We start from the raw sequence: 6000 nt of genomic DNA on the forward strand, positions 1-6000 counted from the left end.
GCGGTCTGATTGAGCGGCCAGTGGATCACGGCCATTTGGTCACTTTATTTGGGATTTTCTTACACTTTATCATGTAAAAGAACAGACCCATAAGAATAAATTCATAATCATTAAATAAAATATTTATTTGTAGAGAGAGTGGTAGAGAACACGTTAAACTCTGAGTGCTCTTGCAGCTGTCTGATTGAGCAGCCAGTGGAAGCGGCAATAAGATCACAGTCAGTTAAACACTTTAATCATGCTAAAATCCTCTAAAACATCAACCATGTAAGAGTAAAGAACTGAACAGGTTCACAATAAGAAATTAAACACAAAACACAAAATCGGTTCAGTTCTATAAAAAAATGGTTTTGTTGCATCCCTACTGACAGGTCACATGGTCTGCCACTGGCAGCTGCCACCAACCACTGGCAGGTTAGGTGACCTGTCAGTGGCGGCTCCTGCCAGCCAGTTGAAGATTGAACACCTGCTGCTAAATAAAGAAAAAAATAAGTGAGGATTCTTTACTCAACCTGCAGTAGGGCTGCACAATAAATCAAATATCTAATCGCAAAAATTATCAATGCCACAATTATGTAATCGTTCAAAGTGGCAATTAATCGTTCAAAGTCCACTTATGTTATTCTGCACCCTTAAGATGCATTTTTTCTTTCTACGTTATCTTTAGGGTTTTTCCCATTATTTCAATTTTAAACATTATAATACCATTCATAATTTAACTTTTTTTATAATTTAAAGAAGAAACAAATCCAGTGTATAGTTGACTTTTGAGGCTAAATACTACAGAAAAGCACTAAAGGTTTTTCAGTTAGTGTTTTCAGCTTGTTTATTTTCATATAAAAATACAACATGCGGTTGCGTCAAACAATGGTATAAACATCGTTCAATGCAAACTGTGATAATCGTAATTAATAATCGCAATTATAAAATTCAAGGGAATAACTGACAATTATGATTTTTGTCATAATCGAGCAGCCCTAACCTGCGGTGCTGCAAAGGACCACCAGTGAACCTTCGGTACACTTAAAATGCTCCTAAATGACGAGTTACTCATGTCACAGCTGTGCGGTGTCTAGAAATAGAATTAAATGAGTATTTGGGTGGCTGTGAGCGTATGTGTTTATGATCTGTAGTTTAATGTAGCTCAATTACAGCAGCTTTTTAAAGAAGCCAGAGACGTTCACTTCACACAGCCAGAGGCTCCTTTGTTTACTCCCTTGAAAAGGAGACTAGTCTTTTTTCTTTCATTTTTAATATGTTTGGTGCGACAAAACCGGTAGGAGTTTCATCTTTCCCCCAGAGAAATTCAGCAAGGCTGTGATTTCAGTGTCTGCCCACAGAATGTCCAAAAATACGCCCATCCAGAAGCGTCTCAGCCTACACGCCGCTCAGATGTTTAGTAGATGCTTGTTCAGTATTTGTGTGACGCTACAGCATGCGTAAGTTCTCCAAATTACTAACAATTAGCATCAGCATCGCTTCAAACGCACCAAACTCACAGCAGCACAATCCTTCATACTGCCACTTTCTTATACAATTTTAGTCTCATTTCTTAGTAATTCCTAAAAATAAACTCTAATTAGGCTTTAAAGCTCTAAGAGTCAAAGACATACTCTCTTCTAAGTCTTTAACCAAAGAGCATTTGAGTTTTATAATGAAATAATACCATCAAAATGAGTATAATACGTTCTTAACTAAGGGGCGTCTTTGTGAGGATAATCTCACTAACACAGTACAGACCTTTCACTGGCTGGTTATTATCCTCTTAAACACCATTCATTCTGATTTGATCTCTGACTCGTGTTGTATACTTGGTTAGGGCTGAAGGCATTTGGGAAACCTGAAAAACAAGCCTCCTTGTATGAAAAAAAAATCTTACTTGAAAGAAAAATAATATTGTGAGTGAACGATGAAAGGTGCATTAAACATGTTTGAATATAGGCCAAAGATGAATTATGAATTTTAAAATAATTTTCACATTAAATGCAAGTTAAGTGTAGCAAACAATGCTAAATAAATTAATAAACAAATAATTTTGCACATTAAATGCAAGTTAAATGTAACACACGATGCTAAATAAATCAGGGTTCGGACGGTTATAGGCATGGCCAAATATCGGCATCTATTTTAAACATTTTTTTATGGTTATAAGTATTGTTAAACTTTTTAAAACCATCAAATATCAAATGATTTAAAAGCATTTAAAGAGGTTTTTTTAGAGCCACTTGTTATTATTCATTTTGACAAATTTTCTTTCACACAAATCATATATCGGTTCAAAATATCGGTTATTGGTCTACTTAATCTGTAATAATCGGTATTGCCCCTGAAAAACACATTAGTCGACCCCTAAAATAAACAAACAGCTACATTAATACATACATAATTATTATTTTTCCAAATTGTATTCTACAAATACCGTATTTAAAAAAATAAAAATGCAATAAAATTCAGTATAAGTTTTATTAAATAATTTAGTGCAATTATAACAGTGTGCAAATAGGTACTATTTTTTTTCCCATGATAAAATTTCACTCAGAATCACGTATATACTGTGTTAAATGAATATAGTAATCATTATGTACCATATATTGAGGTACCATGGAATTTGTCCACAATACCATACAATACTATAGAACAGCAGCAGGATGTTTTTGCAAAAGATGGGTTCTGCATTTGGAAAAGCTAAAATAATATTTAATAATAATAATAATATGTCAGGTTAAGAGTAAAAATGTGACTTATATAATACAGTTTTTTCCCCCAAAAAAATAAATAAAGAAAAAAACCTCAACATTATCTAAACATTATTGTATCTACAGATTGCTACTCACAATGCTCTTCAATATGGCCACTGCAGGTCTCTTTCCAGTTCACAAGATACTCATGTTTAACAGTCTATATTTTATATGACGTTATGTTTCACGCTATTGTTAGCTGATCTCATGAGCAGACACTGATACCCTGAAACAGCATTGCAAATCTAATGGGATTCCCCTGTAGCCACCAGGCAGGATCTTGGAGCATTTCTGCTCCTGTTTATCAGAGGAAACCAACATCCCCTCAGGGTGTGTGTGTGTGTGTGTGTGTGTGGTTAATCTGAGATCTATAAGCACTATTACAGTGAAAGCATATGCTAACACTCAGCTGAGAGGTTCCGTCGATCAGAATCCTTTCATTTCACTGTGGATTTGGCTCACACACAGACAAGTTCATCAAAAAACATTCATCTGTTTTTCCACTCAAAAATAAAACCACCTCCGATGAAAAAGGAGTCTCACAAAAGATGCAGTAACGCAGAAGTGCGAAGACACATACTGCGACACAATTAACACGCAGCCACAGACTCGCATGCTAACATGTTTGTGGCAAACTGCAGACTTTCAGCCATCGTGATAAATATCAACGGTCCAGTTACTGAGAGTACAGAGAAAAGTCCACTCTCAAGTATCTATCTATCTGTCTAAACTGGATAATTTTGCAAAGTAAAAAAAATTATCTCTGAGGTTTCTTACGAGGGGTTAAGATTTTAAGTATAAGCTGTAGTAACTAGTGGTACTGGCTTAGTATGCACACTAATTAAGACATTTTGTGATTAGGCCTGACTGTGATCTCAATGCTTAAAAGCACATTTCTGTTCTTCTGTTTCATTAGAGCACCTGCTACTCCTCCAAAAGACAATAAATCCTTTAATTATGACAAAAGCCCAAAAGCTTCAGCATACTTGCAGCACAATCCATAAACCTTTAATAAGTCGCAGTCATACTGTGATGAGGAGCTTTTCTGTGCAAATTGAATTTCGAGCTGATAATGAAACTATCAATGAAAACAAACGAAGCGTTTACGGTGTCTCTTCAGCCACTGTAATGTTAAGACCATCAATCAGAAAGCTATCGACGCTTTTATTGCAGGAACGGCACATGATGAGAACGCCAATCCAATCATCGCAGAAGCAGAGATGAATAAACTGCAGATTTCTGGCCTTTGGATTATGAACATGTCACATTTTTGTTGGGTAACTTTACATTTCATTGTCTTTGATGGTTAGAGATAGAACAATACATACATTATTTTCATATTAAGTTGAAGTTGAAAAAACAAATAGATTATTAGACTACAACAATAAAAGCATAACATCCATTAATAATTATTATTATTATTAGTAGATTATTTAATACATTTTCAAATATAAGTACTTTGAAGAACTTTACATTTAAGTGTCCAATCACATTTTATTTCTGCATTTGACACAATTATAAATAGATTAGATTACCTCAATAAAAACATAACAGCCATTATAATTCATTAATTAATTCATAAAATAATATGTTGAGCAGCTGCTTCATAATTTATAATACTTACTGTAATACTTTTTATTTATTGATTTATTTTTTCATATTCTCTTTCTCTCTGTAAAATAGATGATTAAACAAAAGGACGAGGTAAACTGGCATCCACTGTTATATCTGTAAATGAAGGAGGTAATAGGAAATACTGTTTTGCATTCCTTCACTAAAACACAAAGTACCCACATACTGGCCTGTGAATGGCTGTAGATGCGAAATTCATTTCATAAGCATGCACAGAATTTCTTATGGATTGTGTCCAAAACACACTGACTGCTATTCTATATGTACCAATGTCCTGTTTCCCTTTGTATCAATCAACCAGGAATGCAATGGCAAAAATATGCCGAAATAAAATCGATAACGCCATTAAAATCAATGGCACTGCAACCGAAATCATCGTGCATGGATGCACCAAAAAAAAAAAAAAAAAAAAAAAAAAAAACTGGAGAAAGCAGAACTGTCGCTCGAACGCTCGTTACATTGTAACGCTGGTCAACAAAAGATCTTTATTGCGTCATAATCGCAGTTACATTGTTGCACATGGATGCGTCTGATTCTTTGATCGCGCATCATATTTCCTCATCGCAGCGCTTATGATCGGCTCTCTCGTGCGTTTAAAGGCCTCAAACTCCTCCAGACACCATTTTGAGCGTCTCTGTGTCTCAGCTCTATGGAATGTCCAAATGCATGACAAGGGAATGAACAAAGTCAGCTTGAAAAATCCCTCTCATTCACGGATCCGTCCCGATAACGCCGTCGATCGATAGTCTGAACTCGAATGGGTGAAGCTAACGCATTCGTTTTCTCCTAAATCACCATCAGACAAATAAGAAGCAGCTTCACCATCACTAACACACACTGGCAGGAGAAAAGCATTGCTGCTGTTTGGTGGCACTGAAGCTCTAATGGTGGCTGGATGGTGTTTCTGGACTTTAGAAATAAAAACGACATCAAACGTGACTCACCAGTGCGAGACGGTTTAGATGGGTCACCCTGGTCCAGTCTGTGATTCTGGTTATAAGCGATCTTCTGGGTTGCTGAGGGTCAGTCTATTCTCCGCGAGTGTGAAGGTTTCCTCCTCCGGTTGATTTTCAGGCTGTATGGAAGCACATAAAGCGATGGGGGATGGGGGATGCCAGAAGAGAAGAGAAGAGAGGAAGGGAGGGGGGATAGAGAGAGAGAGAGGGGGGGGGGGGGGCGTAACATGGAAACATGAGGGGAGGACCTCTGTGTCTGACGCACGACTGAACGCACCAGGCTTTCAGCGCACCATCCATTCGCCATACGCACGAGCAAAAATGAATATGAATGCATGCGCGTGCGTGCGTGCGTGTAAATAAACCTCACTTCATTCTGTCCTTCATAATTCACATGCATAAAGATCCACGCGTGTGCAGGGACTGGCCATAGTCTGCGTGAAAACAGAGCAAAAAATGCCAGAAATAATAAATAAAAACATGCGCCTGTTTACATGTCCACCAGAGAACAAGCACCGTTTCTTCAGCATAGGTGCATTTTAAACTGGAAATCCATGGCTTGCATCACATTTAAAATAGCTATAATAATAATAATAATAATATTATTCAATCAAACAGACAAATATTATTGATCACATGTTTTTCGTAAAATAAATAAACATATATACACAGTG

General features: G+C 36.5%; 1 protein-coding gene across 3 annotated transcripts in view; it reads right to left on the reverse strand.

The window, feature by feature from the left end:
• The window catches only part of fam168a (family with sequence similarity 168 member A), a 36342-nt gene extending 30825 nt beyond the window's left edge, over positions 1-5517 (reverse strand). For 2 of the 3 annotated variants that reach the window (XM_026287043.1, XM_026287042.1), the window contains exon 1: positions 5315-5517. The gene's annotated coding sequence lies outside the window, so the exon portion shown is untranslated. The remainder of the gene's footprint in view (positions 1-5314) is intronic. The other variant, XM_026287044.1, reaches the window with a different exon arrangement.
• Positions 5518-6000: the final 483 nt, after the last annotated feature.

The sequence above is a fragment of the Carassius auratus genome, chromosome 18 (genome assembly GCF_003368295.1).
Source record: "Carassius auratus strain Wakin chromosome 18, ASM336829v1, whole genome shotgun sequence".
Classification (NCBI taxonomy): domain Eukaryota; kingdom Metazoa; phylum Chordata; class Actinopteri; order Cypriniformes; family Cyprinidae; genus Carassius; species Carassius auratus.